Source organism: Dasypus novemcinctus, chromosome 3 (assembly GCF_030445035.2).
Source record: "Dasypus novemcinctus isolate mDasNov1 chromosome 3, mDasNov1.1.hap2, whole genome shotgun sequence".
Classification (NCBI taxonomy): Eukaryota; Metazoa; Chordata; class Mammalia; order Cingulata; family Dasypodidae; genus Dasypus; species Dasypus novemcinctus.
The window spans coordinates 22,338,197-22,355,688 of NC_080675.1; the positions used below are offsets into that span (position 1 = coordinate 22,338,197).

Consider the following 17,492-nt stretch of genomic DNA (forward strand, 5'->3'; position numbering starts at 1 on the left):
AATGTGCATTTCATCATTCTTCCAATTCTTTTCACTACACTTGTCCTTCCTACCCACAAATACAGTGGGGCATTATTTCTTTGAAAACTGTGATACTGACCCTTGCCGGCAAACTCTCAGTTCCTTACTGGGAAAGGGTCTGTCCAACGTCAGGTCCTGATTCATTTCTTTAGAGGTGTTGAAATAGTTGGAATGGTGTCAGGAGTGACACTTTCTGGTGCATACATAATCTATTTGGATAACACTCTTGAACTAAAAGTTATACAAGATTTTTTTCCTAAAATACAATTTATCCATACATATCTGGCAGGGGTGCTACAGTGATCATGAAGGTGGTTTTCCCAGGGCAAGTCTAATCCATTACACTCTGGAAGTGCTGACCCTTGTGATTTCCTGAAATGTGGAAAACTCAACTGCACAATTTGTGGTAGTTGGGGACTGTGTTTGTGCTCTCCCCCAGAAAAAAAAATTAATGTTACAAAATTAAATTTTTAGGAGAAATGTTAAGAAACAGTAATTATTTGAATTTTCAGAGTAACTGATATCTTTAGTGTCTAGCTAAAGCTAAAGGATGTTACCTTATTTTAAAAACAACTAATAAAAAAGGGGTGTATTTGCAAAACAGGGAAAGGGTAAATATATACATATATTTTTAAAAACCTGCTTTTTTTAATGACTTGGATGCAAGTAAGTTTTAATAACTTTCTACCTATGTTGCATTGATTTTTTAAAAATATATTTTATTGAAGTATATCATTCATATATGAAAATGCATAAGCAATAAGTGTAAAGATTGTGAACTTACAAAATAAACATATATAACATCGTACAGGGGTCTCATATATCACCCCTCACCAACACTTTGCATTGCTGTGAAACATTTGTTACAAACTATGTAAGAGCATCATGAAAATAGTACTACTAACTATAGTCCTTATCTAATTTTTGTTGTATTTTCCCCCAAACCCACATTATTTTTAAAAAAATAATTATTTTTGTTACAGAGGTTGTGAACTTGCAAAACAATCATACAGAGGTGTAGATTTCCAAAAATATTGAACACCTCATGAATTTGCATGTCATCCTTGCACAGGGGCCATGCTAATCTTTTCTGTATCGTTCCAATTTAAGATATGTGCTGCCAAAGCGAGTACTGTTGTGTTGATTTTTTACAAATATAGTACTTAAGTATTACTTCTATTAAGTTTCAGATATATACAAATATATCTATGTTTTCTGTCCTAAACTATTAGAATAACTTATCATGTATACTTAAAAACAATGGCCACTTTCTGGTTGAAAACACTTTGGAATTGAAAGGCAGTTTCTAATTCTTACTTTTATTTGTATTATGTCTTTGGGTTGGAGACTGCTAAGATAAATTTGTTTCATTTTTATTTTTATTACTGTATTGCCAGCTTCTCTTCCAAATTACATTTTTAATAAATTTGATCTATAACCATTTTGAAGGGTGAAAGCCCATAAACACATCTTTCTGCTTTAATTGCCTTTATAAAGCACTTACTCAAAAGGGCAGTTTTTCTTCCCAATTGTACCACCCGTATTTTTAAGTGAATCTGCCAGCCTCTCAGGATTAACTGAAGCTCACTATTGAAAATAAATCACATACTGTCAGTTGTTAACTAATATATTCACTTTTAAATTGAAAAAAAATTAAAGAAAAGAATTGCCCTTTCTGGCAGGTTATGTGACAATCAAAGGTAACGTTAAGATTTTTCATTTCTATACAGTATCATATATGTTATTTTCTACAAATCATTGTCAATTCACTTCAGGCTGTGACTTCTAGGCATTAAAGAACCAGACCTTTTGTCATAGGCCAACAGGCTTGAGTAAGTTTTCTTCTGGGCTCCAAAGCACATGTGACTTTCTCTTTTCTATTTGTACGTTCACTCCTAACCAGGTGCTCTCAGTCAGAGTCATGGAGTTGAGCTCCATCCTAATTTTTCCCCTAGTTCCAGCCATATAGACCCTTGCCTCCTCCACTTGAATGACTCTCCTCAGCTATAGCATGTCCAAAGCAGAACTGAATTCACCCACAAACTGTCTACACTTTCTCAGTCCATAGCCCTGACATTTAATGCTTGGACCCAAAACCTCGGGGATATCCTTGACTTCTTTTTATCTTCCACATTCTGCATCTATTAGCAACTATAATGGGCTCTGTCTTTACAATACAAACACGTAACACACAAATTCTGTCCATGTCACAGCATTTACTTGGCTAACATTCCAGAGGAAGCCACAGTCTTCTCTCACTTGCATTGTAATAGGCTAACAGGATTCCCTGCCTCTGTTCAGTTGTCCAAGTACCAGCTATAGTGGTATATACATATATATGTTAGGTTTTATTAGGTGTATTTCTACCTACACACTACCCTATTATTAATACCTTGTAGTAGTATCATACATCTGTTATATTTCATGAGAACATTTTTATATTTTATATATTATTAACGTCAGTCATCCTCCACAACAGGTTTCATTGTGCTATCAGTTCTCTATTTTAACCTCGAGATTTTCTTCTTATAACATATACAACCCAAAATGTCCCCCTTTCAACTAATAGTGATATTTTAAAAAATGTAAATTAGATAATTTCACACCCTGGCTCCTCCCACTCAGAATGAAATTCAAGCATTCATCTCCTTTCACTACTTGTCACTCACATTGCTCCACCCACACTGACCTTCATGTTTTCTAGGAACAAGCCAAGTTCATTCCTGCCTCTGGGCCTTTGCACTTTCTATTCCCTACAAAATGCTCTACCTCGGATTTTGGATGCCTCGCTCCCCTACTTCATTCATGTTCCAGCTCAGATGTTCCTTTGAGTTCCTCGTGAACCTAAAAAGATAATATAGACTTCATGACCAAAGTATGACACCATTTCATCAGGAAAAAAAGGAAGAGAAATTTTTTTTTAAAAGATTATGCCCTAATGTAAATCCTTCAGTGCAAATTTTCAGGATTCCTCAAAGTACAAAAACATTCCAGGTGTACCATCCTCAGAATCATCTTTGCATGAGGACAATGAGCAAGTTTTACTGTCCAATGGCACACTTTAATGATAATCGCTAGTTTAATTATGCACAGAGGAGATGATATATTTGAATAGCAGCAAAAGAGAAGTCAAGTTAGATCTAATCAGCTTTAATGGTGTATTATTTCGAAGGGTTATTTCCCTTGCAAGAACTCTAGCTCAAAATTGCAGGTCTGTACTGAAATCCCTGTTAATGGGTCCAGTTCTCCAACTGGTCGGGCAGTCAGACATGCCTTGGTATAATTCTCTACTTGTTCCCACTTAAATGACAAGTGTGTGGAAATGTGGAAGTTGTGCCAACATTTCTTTCATTCCTTTTTAAAAAATTAGTTGTACTTCTTGCACTACAGACAATGCACCCATCCTTCAACTATCCAGCTTCAATGTAAAAGTATTTTCCCTTATTTCTCACTTTTATGTCTGTTTTGAAAGGCAAAGGAATGTAGATAAAAGCTTAGGAGTAAGATAGATAGTGAATTTAATTTCAGCTTTACATTTGCTTGCTGGCTGACCTTGGACAAGTTACTTAACTTGTCTAATTCTTGATTTCCTAATTTGTAAAATGGAGATGTTTTTTATATTTAGTTGTGAAATATCCCTAATATAAGCCATAGAGACTATGTCTCACACTATGAAGTATTAGTATAACTATATTTCCTTTCCCTTATTTATAGCATAGTATTTTTCTCCATATTTTGTTGTGTACTTTTGACATTTTAAATCTTTTGCCCCTTTTGCCTTTATCATTTCCAGAATGATCTCAGCTGCATAAGGTATGACTGGGCCCATCCAACTTATCATTGCCCCTTGTTTGATCTACATTTATATATTTCCAAATCAGATATGATTTTTTTTCTAAAAATCTTGTGAAGATTTTACATATGACCACATAAAAAGCAGCCCCACCTCGTCCTGTTATCAATTTGGTTTATTTTCCTCCTATCCGTAGGAATGATTCTAGGTATCCTACACAATGAACTCATATGCATTCCAAAGTTCTCTGGCATATCACCTCCCTGCAAGGTTTTCTTGACTCGTGTGTTGAATAGCCTTAGCAATGCTAAGGAATACTATTCATCTTGTGACTCAGGACCTCAGGGCTGCATCCTGCCTTTTGTTAGACTAGCTATCTTTTCCAGAAAAAAAGTCATTAGCAGAGCAATATGTGCAATTTCTAGTTTTTGATGCCTTCTCAAATTTCTCTTAAAAATTCATTGCAAGCCTCTTTCTTTTATTATGTTAGACATTTCACTTTTATTCACATGAAATTTTTTCACTGAACTGAGTAAGGTGTACATTTTCAGGTCAAGTCACTGGATCTGGGGACACCTTTCTTTAAACCTTACTGATTATCCTGTTCTTAGACTGTAGATGCTGTCTCTCATTAAATCACTGATTTCTTCATCTTAGACTTCTTTCCAGGCAAGAATCCACATACTTGAAAAAAAAAATTTCCCCTTAAAATTGAAACAGTTTAATTAAACAATTTCTCTTTCCATATTTTATTTTTTCATTCTTTTTGATCTCTTAAACTTACTGCCCCATTCTCCTTTCTTCTTGAACACAGTACAATGTGTGCAGAGTGTGTATTATTGCTTTGACTTTCTTTTCTTCTTTATTTTACATTGATCCTATCAATACAAACGGCACTCATTTTGCTCTTTAATTTGTGTTCCAATTTTTTTTTCATCTTTGTTTTCTCTCCACTGCTCTGATTAAACAGATCTGAAACTGAAAATTTCTCGGCTGCTATTTATTCTTCAGCTGTACTCCTTTTTCTCAGAGACCTTCCTCCAGAACTTTCTTTAAATGTGCCACCGGACTCTGATGTCCTGACAAAGGAGCCAGTCTTTTCTGACTTTGAAATTCCTCTGGTGTTTGAATGTTCTTCCTGTTCTCTAGTGATGTCTTCATCTTCCAAATACCTTTTCCAAATATCCAGCTTATAAAGATGAGATTAGAGTAATAATTTGAAAAGACAGACTTTTCTATTTTCTCTTATACATACACTCTAATCATTCTGCTGGCCCGTACTATGAGTGTATCCACACATAAACATTTCAAACTTTTCACCCATTGCAAACTGATTGTCTATATTTTTTATATTTAGGTTAGTTTTAGTTATTTCCACTCCTAACAATTTTTTTCCCAAAATGAAATTTATGTTCTTTCCAAATGTGACTGCTTTTCTTGTTTAAGGATAGGAGACATTTCTTAAGTAATCTATCCATTTATATTTATTGGTGCCATTGGTGGGATGGGAATGAGGCAAGAAGGTGGTTGCAGCATATGCTATAAAATGGAATCTCTTTTTCCCACAGCTGCCATCCATAATCATCCATCTCGGAATTCATGTATGTCTCAGACATCTATGTGCCACGCTCAGCTAATATGGTAGCTCCAAATATAGGCAATTTTATTACAACAATTTCTCAATTCCTATACCCACAGTATGAGCAGTTTCTTTTACTCTGGGCTCCATGGATTTTAACTCTGGCTACTGTTTTTTTTTATTTAAATTTTTTTTTTTAATTTTTAAAGAAGCTTTATATTACATACATGTTACATGAAAAATATAGGGGATTCCCATCTACCCCATTCCCTTACCCTCCCATACTTTCCCATATTAACATCTTTCATTAGTGTGGTACACTTGTTACAATTGATGAACATATATTGAAACTTTGCTATTAACTGTGGACTACAGTTTACATTATAGTTTATACTCTGCCCCTCACACTTTCATAGGTTATGTGTTTTTAAGCCTTATGGTACCTATAAAGAAAATATCAGAAAATAGGAAAGCTCATAGAGACAAAAAATAGAGTACAGATTGCCAGGGTGGGGGGCAGGGTGTATGGTGAGTTAATGCATAATGGGTGATAATGGGTGTAGGGTTTCTGTTTGGGAAAATGGGAAAGTTTTAGTAATAGAAGGTGGTAAGAGTACCATAACACTGTGACACGGTGAATGCATTGAATGGTATGCTTGGGAGAGGGTGAAATGGGACAGTGCCACAATTGAGGAAAAAAAAAAAAAGATAACTAAAGAGACAATGAAAATTAAATGTAATACATGGTCCTGGATGGGATCTAGTAGGGGAGATGAAAAGGCTCAAAGAGACATTACTGGGACATATGAAGAACCTGGTATACAGACTGTAGTCTTTATATTGATATTAAATTTCTTGAACTTGATGTTAACAGATTCAGTGAAGGTGCTTACATAAGTGCATATCTTTGTTTTGATTATCTGCTTTAAGATTCCTGTTTTTAGCTGTGATATGATCATATTTATCTGACTTATTTTCTTTTCCCTTCTGATTCTTTTTAATCCACAGATTCTTCACATCATAAAAATTCAATGTTTATTTCTAATTTCCTCTTTGGCCCTCATATTTGGATTTCATTTATTATGGACTTTTAAAATTTAGGGGGCTTTGGCTCCTGTTATATATTTAGCCACACCCATGTTCTCTCCCTTATTCCTTTCCTTTCCTTTCTGTATTGACTCCTCAAAATTCACATCTCTAATGTGTACATTCACCTTCCTCTGCTGGAGCTCATATCTTCCTGTTCTTTTTATACCTCTGGCTCACTGTTAGATATTTCATTTGCTTTTCTTCATTTTTTTTTTTTTCTTTCACCTGAAATTCTTCTCTTTTAATATTCCCCTTATTTCTGTCTGAAGCTTCCTTTTGCTACCTTTTCCTTCTAATGGTCCCTGGATAATCTTTCATACCCATGTTTTCTGGGTCTCAGAATATTTAATTGCATATGCTTCCCTTTTCTTTTGATGTGTTTTTAGGAATTTACATAGATGTACCCTTTATTATCACAAAAATTATACAAGGTCCAATAACAGCTTCCACATTAGTAGCAGCAGCTAGTAGTCATTGAGTGTTTTAATATTGAGTGTTTACTATGTGTCAGTCATACTTGGCAGAATCATCGGAGGCAGGTACTATTAGCCCTTCATTTTACAGAGAAAGTAACTGACATTGCAGAGGAAACCTGGAAAGTTAGTCTTCAGTTTGCCAATGTTTACATAATGGGTAAAAAGCAGATCTAGGATTCAAACTAACCACTTTGATTCCAGAGACCCCCAAGAGTAAGACTTTTCTACCGTATAATCTTCATCTAGGCACCATTATGGGAGAGGGGGTTGGACAAGGCCATGAAGTTAAATGCCTATGGGGGGGCCATTCAGATAACCGGATATAAGTTAGGGAGAGAATGTGACAGCATGGCTTGTGGGTCTCAATATTGGCTGGTGTTTCTGATTAGAAAAGACAGCCAGAAATCCAAATAGTTTGCATGTGAAATTTCCTTTCAGAAAAAGTTGCATTTAATTAAAAAAAAATAATGCCAATAAACGAAACGCATCTGCAGGCCTAATGTATTTGACAAGTTCTGGCTTGAGCTTTCCATGTAAAAAGATGTGACTTTGCTGGTGGCTCTGTCTGATCACCAAAACTTAGAGTGTACTTACAAGGGAGATGTGCCTGTTCATGTATTGATCTCCTTTTTAATTAAATCATTGTTGTAATAAGTAATTTGTAATGAAAGTAATCACACTATTCAAAAATAAGTCTCCTTCAATCCATTCTCCTTTCCACTTTTAATTGTTTCTTTCCAGACCTTTACTTATATATTTTTTTACTATGTGGCATATACAAATGCAGATAGGCAACATATATGTAATACAGTTTGAGTATTTTATTTACAATATACTCTATTAAGTAGAGTAATAAAAGAAGCAAATATGAACTCATATCCTATTTCAAGTGATAGAATTTATAAAACTATTTGAGCTGTGTATCTGTTTGATCATATTTCATACTTCTCTCCACCATTCACTGAATATACTGTATATGGTATATTGAATGTTTTACTAATTATTCCCTAGTTCACTAAAAATAGTTTTTAACAGGTAGCTATATCTCTAATTCAATATACTATTTAGTTTTATTACTTTTTAATAAACATTCTTTGCATAGGCTTCTGTAATTATTTTGTCAGTTGTTCTTCATGTAGACTTCTACAATTAATTTGTCATTTTTATAGCTTTAACAATATTCCATTCTGTGAGTACACCAAACTTTATCTATTTTTTTGATTATTCACATTTATTTCATTTCCATATATAAGTACCTGTCTCCTGGTGCCCATGTGTAAGGATTTCCCATGGGTATATACTTAGCAATGGAAATGCTGACTCTTAGGACCTGAATCTTAAAATCTTGCTGCTCAACACCTGCTCTCCAGTTCATTGGTCTCACCCAGGACAATTAAAAAGGAGGTGATTTGGACAACGACCACACCAAGTCTATTAGTCAGCCAAAGGGGTGCTGATGCAAAATATCAGAAATTGGTTGGTTTTTATAGAGGGTATTTATTTGGGGTAGGAGTTTACAGATAACAAGCCATAAAGCATAAGTTACTTCCTTCACCAAAGTCAATTTTCAAGTGTTGGAGCAAGATGGCTGCTGATGTCTGCGAGGGTTCAGCCTTCCTGGGTTCCTCCCTTCCAGCGTCTTGCTTCTCTCTGGGTTCAAGGCACCTTTATTCCCAGGGTTTGTTTCTTCCTGGGCTCAGGGTTCCTCTCTTCTGGGACTGGCTTCTCTTTTCTCTGTGAACTTACTTCCCAGGGCTCTAGCTTAAGGCTTTAGCATCAACTCCAACGTCAAAACCCCAACATTCAAAACCCTCAACTCTTTACTTTGCCATGCCTTTTACTGTAAGTCCCCACCCACCAAGGTGTGGGGACTCAATGCCTTAATGATGTGACCCAATCAAACCCTAATCATAACTGAATCATGCCCAGGTATAAATCAGATTACAAACATAATCTAATATCTATTTTTGGAATTCATAACTATATCAAACTGCTACACCAAGGAACAGAGAGAGTCTACAACTGCAAGCAGGAGAGTCCCATCCATTGGCCCTATGGGATCACAGCCTCCTCTCTCAATTAGAGGTGGAGTGGACATCTCCATTCCAGAATCCTCAGAGTTGGGGAATGAGCTATGGACTAAAGTAGACTTACTGGTATTCTACTATAGACTTTCTGTGATTCTAGTGATGGAAGAAATTATATTATTGATGTGGAGGCAGTGGCCACTGGGGGTTCTGAGGGCAGGGAGAGGGAAAAAGAGGTGTAAAGCAGAGGCATTTTCAGGACTTGGAAATTGTCCTGAATGACATTGCAACGGCAGATACAGGCCATTATATATCTTTCCATAACCTACAGAATTGGGTGGGAGAGAGTGTAAACTACAATGTAAACTTTAATTCATGTTTAGTGGCAATGCTCCAAAATGTGTTCATCAGTTGCAATGAATGTACCACACTAATAATGAAGGATGTTGTTAAAGTGAGAAAATGTGGGAGATGTGGGGAGCGGGGCATATGGGAATCCCCTATATTTTTTATGTAATATTTATGTAACCCAACCTTATTTTTGAGATATTGGAGTTGTCCTGAATGATATTGCAGTGATGCATACAGATCATTATATATCTTGTCGAACTTACAAAAATATGTGGGAAAGAGTTTAAACTAAATATAAACTATAATCTACACTTAGTGGCAGTGTTCCAATGTGTGTTCATCAATTGTAACAAATATACTACACTAATGAAGAATGCTGTTAACGTGAGAAGGTATGGGAGGGGTAAGGAGTGGGGCATATAGGAATTACCTACATTTTTAATATAACATAAGTATAATTTAAGCATGTTTAAAAAATAAAAAACCAAAAGAAAAAAACCCAAAAAAACTTGCTGCTCAAAGTATGCTCCATAGATCAACAAATTAATCACTTTGGTATTTTTTGTGGATGCAGAATTTGAATCACTGTCCCAGACCTACTGAAGCAGAATCTGCATTTCAGCAATGTCCCCATGTGGTTGCCATGTACATTAAAATTTGAGAATTTTAAACTATTGTTAAATTGATTCCACATTGGTATATAAAGACTCTCTGTGCTCCAAGTCCTCATCAACCTTGAAATTATTTGACTTCTTACCTTTTACCAATCTAACGGGTGAAGTTTAATTTGCATTTGCATGATTACCAATGAGTCTGAATATCTTTTCACAGTCATGATTTTTTCTTATGAGATGCTTGTTCATGGATTTGATCTATTAAAAAAAAGTTGATTAATAATCATTTCCTTAGAGATTTATAGGTGTTTCTGATGTAGGCTGGAAATGAATGCTCCTTCAGTTATATGTGTGATAAAGATCGCTGGTATGTTATGTATCTTTTCATTTTCTCTATGACGTGTTTTTGATGAGCCAAGTTTCTTAATTTTAATGTAGTTAAATATATAAAGCATCTCTTTCATATTTACTGGTTTGAGTGTGAAAATTAAAAAAAAAAAGATGCCTTTCAATCAGATGGATAAAAAGATAAATTTTCAATAAATTTTTAATATTTCTTCAAAATTTTTAAAATTTAGAATTTTAATGTCTTAATCTGTATGAAATTGATTTTAATGTATGGTGTGAGTAGGAGCTTAATTTAATTTTGTTTTTATATGGATAACTAATTCTTTCACCTTTTACTGCATTGGTTTGCCCTATAATTTGCAAAGTCAATTCGGCGTTTATAAAATTTCCGTATGTGCATGAGTCTATTTCATGGGTCTTTAATCTGTTTCATTGGTTAATTATCTAATGCTGTTCAATGCTACCTGCTTTAATTGCTGTTACTCTATAACAAATATTGAACTATGTTATGAAATGTCCCGATATTTTTCAACATTTACTTGTCTATATTTTGACCTTTTTGTTTTCCATATAAAGTAGATAAAAATCTTGTTTTCTAGAAAATGTATGTTGGGATTTTGATCGTGATTTATGAATCTATGGAAGGGGGAGGGAGAATTGCCATCTTTAGGAAGTTGAATCTTTTTTTATAAACATGGTGCTCCTTTCAATTTATTAAAACTTATTTAATCTCTTTCAATAAAGTTTTATAATATCCACTTGGACTACTATACTTTTATATTTACTGTTTTTTGAGTCTGAAAATTTTAAAAAGTCTCTCAACTACATGGTTAAAATGATAAATTTTCAGTACATTTTTAATATTTCTTCCAAATTTTTAAAATTTAAAGCAAAGTTTCAGATTAAGATTTAAATCTAACTACATTTAAGATTTATTCTTAGCTGCCTTATTTTTTGTTACTGTTGCAAATTGTATGCTTTTCAAAAATCTCTTTCTGTTTCTGGTACAGAGAAATTCAATTGATTGTAGTGTATTTAACAGATATTTAACTTGCAAAACTCACTGTAAATTCTAAAAATTATCAATTCATCCGTTGGCATTTCTGTATAGGTAGTCTAATGGACATCCTTGGTTTTTCCTGACTTTAACAAGAATGCTTCTAATGTTTGACCATTAATATTGTTATTTGCTGACAAATGTTGGTAGAACAACTCTTTGGAGGTGAGGAAATTCCATTCCACTTAGTTTAATAATATTTTAAAAATTCATATGAGTGTTACAATTTATCAAATGCTTTTCTTCTCTATAATTTTCCTTCCATAAACCATTTTCTTGTTGTTTTCAATGTTGTTTGGATCAGGTATTAATTTTATACTATCATGCAAAAATGACAGAGGATTCCCCAATAAAGTATCCATGTGTTTTATTTGTGGAGGTGTTTTTAATTTCTGATATTACTTTATATTAGTTTTTTAAAAAAAAAAGTATCTGTCAAGATTAATTTTTCCTAGAAATTTGTATATTTATCTAAATTTCTCAATTCCTTGGCACAAAATTAGTCATAATTCATTGTAGTCTTTATTCTCTTTTAAAATTTTATTCTATTTATGCTTACTTTTACACAGTAATAGTGTTTTCTTTTTTCTTTATCCATCTTGCCAAATGATTTTGAATATTTTTATTCTATCAAAGGATTAACATTTTGATTTGTTATCTCTTTCTGTTTTGTAAGCTTCTGCTCTTACATATATCCCTTTCTTTTTACTCTCATATGATTTATTCTTTTATTCTTTTTTTATTCTTTCTAGAAATAAAATGTTCATTTGGTTTTTAAACAATTAAAAAGCCTCATTGGAACAGACACCTGGCTCAGGCCTGGGCATCTTGCTCAGCTCTCCTGTCCTTCACACTGACCCAGAATCTGCCCTGCAGATAAAGCATGAGGACTTCTGGACCTACTCCCCACCAGAGCTGATGCCCACCCAATCATTTGCTAATATTCTTCATCTAATTTTTCAATTTGGAATCTTAGTTTATTAATTTTCATCCTTTTCCTTTTTTTAGCATACATATGCACATGAGCATGTATATACATGTGTGTGCATACATTTGTGCTGGTTTACCATCATCAATTTACCTTTAATTATATCGTAGACATCTAGAGAGAAAAAAAAGGGGATAATCTTCTCCAGATATGACTTATATTTGCTTCTCACTGTTTCCCTTTATCCCTTTCTAGATCTGGACTTATAGTAAGGGCTCAAGATTCACCATCCCCTTTAAGGGGTAGAGTAGGGTGGGGTTCACTCTCCTGTTCCTTGTGTTGGAAGTCAATGTTTAGTGATTGCTTAAAATTCATGTCTCCTTTAATCTCTGTTTTTATTTTATTTTTGGCCCATGCATATTTCCATTTATTTCTTACAATATAAACAATGAGTGAAAGTATGCTTTTGAAATTCATCCATGATCTAGTTATATAAATGTGGGAGGAATTTTATAGAGTATCTAGACTGCCATACTGCCTCAGACCTTCTAAGCATTCACATCTGTTGTTATTGTTTTGTTGTTTTAAACAGAAATAAAATTGTAATATATTTTGGTTACAAGTTAAGTTTTTAAATTAACTACATTTTAGAAATTTTTCTTTCTCTTTTATATGCATCTACCACATTTTTTGACTGCTTCAAATATATTCCCTTCCATGGTTATACTGCAATTTATTTAATTCTTCCCTTAATTATGCATATTTAGGTGGTTCCCTATGTTTTCATTTGTTTCCAGTGTTACAAATAACATCATAATAAATATAATAGAAAAATATACCTTTGTGGGCACCATATTAGAGTTTTTGCTGATTTTCTTTTTTCTCATGACTCTGTAAATACCATTTAAAAGATTGCTTGAGAACAGCAAAACCTATGATGTGAAATGCACTGTGTACAATCTCAAAGTCTTTGCTTAATACTGCTGGCATTGGTTCCATTCTTTCTTTGCAAATCTACATTCCAAGAATGCACTCTAGGACAGTCCCACTTTCATATAAAACTAATGTTCTTGTTGAAAGGAGTTCTCATTTTCTTCATCTGTCATATCACAGTTGACACTTTGAGGTACAAAATTGTCATTAACTGTATTTTTAGCTGTGGCTATTTCTGTCCTTACTTGCTGTTACAAAGAGGTACAAAGATGGAACTCAAGGATGTGTGTCTCTCTTTACTTGTCTACTCAGAACAATGTTCCTACTGAACTTGCCAGAGAATAGAATATGGACTTGCATGTCAAGATAGAATAGGTTCCATGCAACATTCTATTTATTTTATTTCATTTCAATATTTATTTAATTACCTATCTATTTATTTATATATTCACTATGTCTGCTGTTAAATTGTTTCTTTTAACTGGTACCTCTGGATACTATTATGTAAACAAAAAGCAATTTTTCCAACAAGCCATTATATGCAGATGATCTTGATCCACATTTCTAGCAAATCTTTGCCTGTCCATCATATCACCTCAAATGAAAAGTGTTTAGAATTTTATTAGTCTTATTTTCCTTTCTTGTTTTTCCCAGCATGATCCCTTGATAATTATCAGATCAAGCTAATTTGTTTAAAAAAAAAATCTTTGAGGGAGTTAGATTATTTTCAGGTCTAACTTGTACATGAACATACTAAAACATAAATAATGTTTAATATCTGCTCAGCTTCACAAAAGTAGCTACTGACTGATCAAGAATGAGTACTGAAATCTCATTCCTTCTAGTCTGCTCTCTTTCTGATATAGCATGCTCTCTGTTTGTTAGATCATTTTATATCTACTTTACTATATTTACAAAACAATAATAATTATTTCAATATCAATTATACATGGGCTTAATATATTTCTTCCAAATGTCAAATGCTAAATAATCAGGTGCATAGAATAGCTCTGCAATAAGTAACTCATGGAGTCTATTAAATTAAGAACGAGATTTGTGATGATGTATTTGTATTTTAAGAATTGATACTATTGAAAAATGGACCCTAAAACAATGTAAAATGCAACTGTTAATATAAAAGATCTTTATGTTAGGTAGGAAAAGAAAAGAGAAAAAGAATGGTATTTTTTTTCTCAATAATTGTAAGTTATTTCTTCTACATAAACAAGCTGAGTTATTAATTGCACAATATAGAATACATATATTCACATACATATATATTAATCTGACATATAGGACTACCATGATTTTTTGAGATGTGATTAAAATGCATCTATATATTTGTTTCACTTTATTTCATTAAATTTTATTTGAATTAAATTTATTTATTCACAGCCATAGAACAAAAATTGTAATGTGCCATGATTCCTGCTCATTCTCAGGAATAAAGAGCTCTGTGATCATCTTAAGTCACAAAAACAAAGAGCAGTTTCAGAATTTAAAATGTTCAGCCCTAAATATTAATGAATTCTTAATTTTTACCTTTAAAGGGAAAATTTCCTCCTCTCAGTGGGTTGCTGCTTGCATTTGTGTTTTCATTTACCTTCTCACTCATTTACAAGGTCAAAGGAGAGGAAGAGAAGAGGAATATGGGGAGAAGGGAGGTCTTGTTTTTCTAATGAGATCTTTTGATGAATTTCTGTGCTCTGTTTTGTGATACATATAAAACTGACCCTTTTTTCTTTGTGACGTTCCTCCAACATCGAGTTCATGGGTATTTGTTATATGCCCTATTAGCTGTTGGTTTCCCAGTGCTCTATTCCACATAGACTCTCTCCCTGTTGGAGACCCCCTAATCACTCAAATGTTCTATTAGGCAGGAACAAAAAAATAGCTCTCCCCAGCTTTCTGTCCCATATCTGGACAATGCGTAGTACTCACATACTCACTTATTTGACAACTCTGAGAATATAGGTACATTCCTGATTCCTGCAGCCCTTCTTTACTTTCTTACAGACAGCTGGGCAGTGGGCCTCATTTGTCCCCTTGATTTCTAGCATGAGAGTGAGATCTCCCTAAGGAAGGGATCTTCAGCTCTCCAGGTGGTGAGCTCCCTGGGATGACGGGAAGGGGAAGGCACCCTTCCAGTGGGTAGGGAAACTCGCAGTTGGGCAGTGTCTTAGCTTGCTGGTGCTGCTGTAACTAAGTACCACAGAGTAGTTGACTTTTAGGAAAAAAATTTACTGTCTCAGGGTTCTAGAGGATAGATGTTCAAAATCAAAATGTTAGCAAGGACATACTTCTTCTGAAGTATGTAGGGTTCTGACGATGGTTTGCTTGAGTAATCTATAACTCAATCTCTCCCTCTATCACATGGAATCTCTCTCTGTCTCCATATCAGTCATTTTTCTCTCTGTCTAAATTTCCTCTCCTTTTAAGGACATTGGTCATATTTATTTAATGCCCACCCCCAACCAATATGACCTCATCTTAACTAATAACATCTTCAAAGATCCTATTACAAATGAATTCACATTCGCAGGACCAGGGAGTCTCTCTCTTCTAAAAACAAAACAAAACAAAAACAAAAAAACTGAAAACACAACCAAAAAGAGGGGAAAAAAAAGAAAAAATCCTTCCAAAAATCCTCTTATTTACCTTATACATAAATTCTTCATTTGTGAAAATTTCTCACATTCTTAAAAACCCATTTTAATATTTAGGACAAGGAATGAGGAAGGAAAGATTAAAGGATGAAACTCACATTTACTCAACATTTGCTATGTTACAAGTATTAGGTGCTTTTCCATTCAGAAGCTCTGTCTTCCTTAGTAGTTCTAGCAGTCCAGGGAAAGAGACCTTATCATCACCATCTTTACCTGGTGAAAAAACTGAGGATCAGAGAAATTATGCTGTTCGACCAGGGTAACATTGTTGATGAGTAGGAAAGTGAGGATTACTTTTATATCCTTCATTTGACTGATTCCTAAACCTAAGATATGCCATTTAAACTATTTTGCTTTTAGAACAAAATAATTTAAAATATCATGCCCGCCCCTCACCCCACCTCCCACCCTCAGTGTGTGCTCCAGAGCTAACTAACTGGGTTCAAACATAAGCTTTTCCACAGGATTTGGACAAGTTACTTAACTTCTTTATTCCTTAGTTCCTCATTTGTAAAAACAAGTATAATAATGACATCCACATCATAATGTTTCTACAAAGATTAAATTAGTTAACATTTGTATATTTAATAAAATAGTGTAAGATCAAGGACAATGATCACTGGGCAAAGATCACTTGGCTTTGAGTCAGGATCCATGACCTTTTAATGGGTGTCCTTTATCCATTAAAGGTGTGAACTTGGGAAACTCATCTAAATGACCTTAGGGTCCTCATCTATAAAATTATTTCCTGTTCTGAAAAGCTATGTGTGTTATCTTACCATCCTATGATATTTGAGAATTTATCACACCATTCAACCCCCAAAGAAGCAAAACATCCCATTGTTCCATTTTCTAGGGCAATGCCAATTCCTGAACATGTATCCATATAGTAAAGGGTAAGTGAGCATCCTACGTGGAATCAAAAGGCAAGATAAAATTACATGACTTCACCTTATTGCTAATACTCCCTTCCTTCTAGGTGCTATTTTCTCAGCTCGAGTTTATCCAGTCTCAGTAAAAGAGTGAAAGTCACAAAGGACATGAGCTCCTGGTAAGTGAGGCCCCATCATGACATTGAGTTCTAAAAATGATGTGGCTATAAAAGAAAGCTAAAGTAGTCCTGACTGAACATTAATTTAGCTGCAGCCATATATATAGTGCAGTTTTAAGTGCAGAAGAAAGGGCATCCTATTAACATATATGAATGTGTCAAGACTTCCATGCACCAATTGGAAGGAGTGATATAACTGATTTAAGAACAAATTTTATGAGCTTCAGACTGCCAGACTGTTCTGGAACTTAGAGTTCTGGAAAAAAAAAATCCAACATATTTACCTAAGAGAATTGCAATATAGCTTTGTAGGACAAAGCCTGAAGTTGTTTAAAAATTAATTTTAGAACAGCCTCTTTCGGTCCTATGGATTGGTAGCTGGACCTGTTCCTTAAAAAGGAACTATATTAGAGGGTAGAAGTTTAGGTTAGTCAAATCAACAAGGAATGTCTCCACAGAGTAGAAAGGTAAGCAATTTCCAGGCTTTGTTAACAGGATGTTTGTTTGCTGTTCATCAACTTTATAACTATCAGACTCCTCTAATAACCTTGCTTCTGCT

General features: G+C 34.1%; 2 non-coding genes across 2 annotated transcripts; one reads left to right on the top strand and one right to left on the bottom strand.

Annotated features, from left to right (window-relative positions):
• The first annotated feature begins 295 nt into the window (after positions 1-295).
• On the top strand, positions 296-459 carry LOC111759858 (U1 spliceosomal RNA). The gene has a single exon (XR_002793717.2). It is a non-coding gene; the product is annotated as a U1 spliceosomal RNA (small nuclear RNA).
• Positions 460-1,048: 589 nt separating this feature from the next.
• LOC111759862 (U6 spliceosomal RNA) lies at positions 1,049-1,154 on the bottom strand. Its single transcript, XR_002793721.2, has one exon. It is a non-coding gene; the product is annotated as a U6 spliceosomal RNA (small nuclear RNA).
• Positions 1,155-17,492: the final 16,338 nt, after the last annotated feature.